This window comes from Carassius carassius, chromosome 2 (assembly GCF_963082965.1).
Source record: "Carassius carassius chromosome 2, fCarCar2.1, whole genome shotgun sequence".
In the NCBI taxonomy this organism is placed as follows: Eukaryota; Metazoa; Chordata; class Actinopteri; order Cypriniformes; family Cyprinidae; genus Carassius; species Carassius carassius.
Window position 1 is genome coordinate 39923972 of NC_081756.1, and position 1052 is coordinate 39925023.

The 1052-nt window shown below is 37.3% G+C and overlaps 1 non-coding gene across 1 annotated transcript; it reads left to right on the forward strand.

The window, feature by feature from the left end:
- The first annotated feature begins 675 nt into the window (after positions 1 to 675).
- Positions 676 to 794, forward strand: LOC132112717 (5S ribosomal RNA). The gene has a single exon (XR_009425026.1). It is a non-coding gene; the product is annotated as a 5S ribosomal RNA (ribosomal RNA).
- Positions 795 to 1052: the final 258 nt, after the last annotated feature.

Consider the following 1052-nt stretch of genomic DNA (forward strand, 5'->3'; position numbering starts at 1 on the left):
AAAAATCATTAAACTCGTCAGAAAATATTGTTTCATTGTAGGAAAATATAGGCATGCCCTTTCTGTTTTAAAATCACTACATTCACCCCAAATTACCTGCACTCAAAGTGCATCACCACAATGTTTTATTTTATTTTATTTCATTTTAATTGGTTCGGTTTTATTTTAACCTTATGACATTTCTGATTTTACATTTCAAAAATAGGCCCCCATTTACTTCCACTCAAAGTGCCTCAACGCAATATTGATTGTATTTATTGATATGAATTTTATTAATTCATTTAAACATTTTGTTTTAATTGAATTTAACCAGGTTAGAAATTTCCCGTTTTTAAATCAACAAAATCACCCCAAATTACATTCAGTTTAAAGTAAGCCAATATTTGTTTACTTTTATTTAATTCAATTTTAACCAGAAGACATTTGTGATTTTAAAGTTGAGAAACAGGCCCCGATTACTTCCACACAAAGTGCGTCACCGCGACATTGATTTTTGTGAATGTATTTATGTATTAAAATGCATATTTTTTATTGTTACTTATTTCTTTCCCTTAATTTAATTCATATCTAAAAAAGAGAGAAGACTTTTCCACTTTTTTGAGTGGAAAAGGGTCTGTTTCTCTTTCGCCAGCCTGTGTGTCTTCTTTAAATAGCTCGCTCTTGAATGTTGTACTCGCTTACGGCCATACCACCCTGAGCACGCCCGATCTCGTCCGATCTCGGAAGCTAAGCAGGGTCGGGCCTGGTTAGTACTTGGATGGGAGACCGCCTGGGAATACCAGGTGCTGTAAGCTTTTGCTTTTCCTTCAGCTAACACGCTTGTCCAAGGCTCAGCTTTCATTCTAGTTCCTTTACACTTTTAAACGGATTTGCTGCTGCTTCTTTTTTCTGTGTTTTCGCTTTCTCTGTGCCCTCTTTCTGCTTGCGGTGTGACAAAGGACAGCTCAGCCTCGTCATTCTTCATTTCTCCTGCAGGAGGCGATAGACAGGCCTTTTCTCTGTCTCTACTACAAACTCTTGAGCGCCGCGTGCTCTTTTGGAAATGACACTCC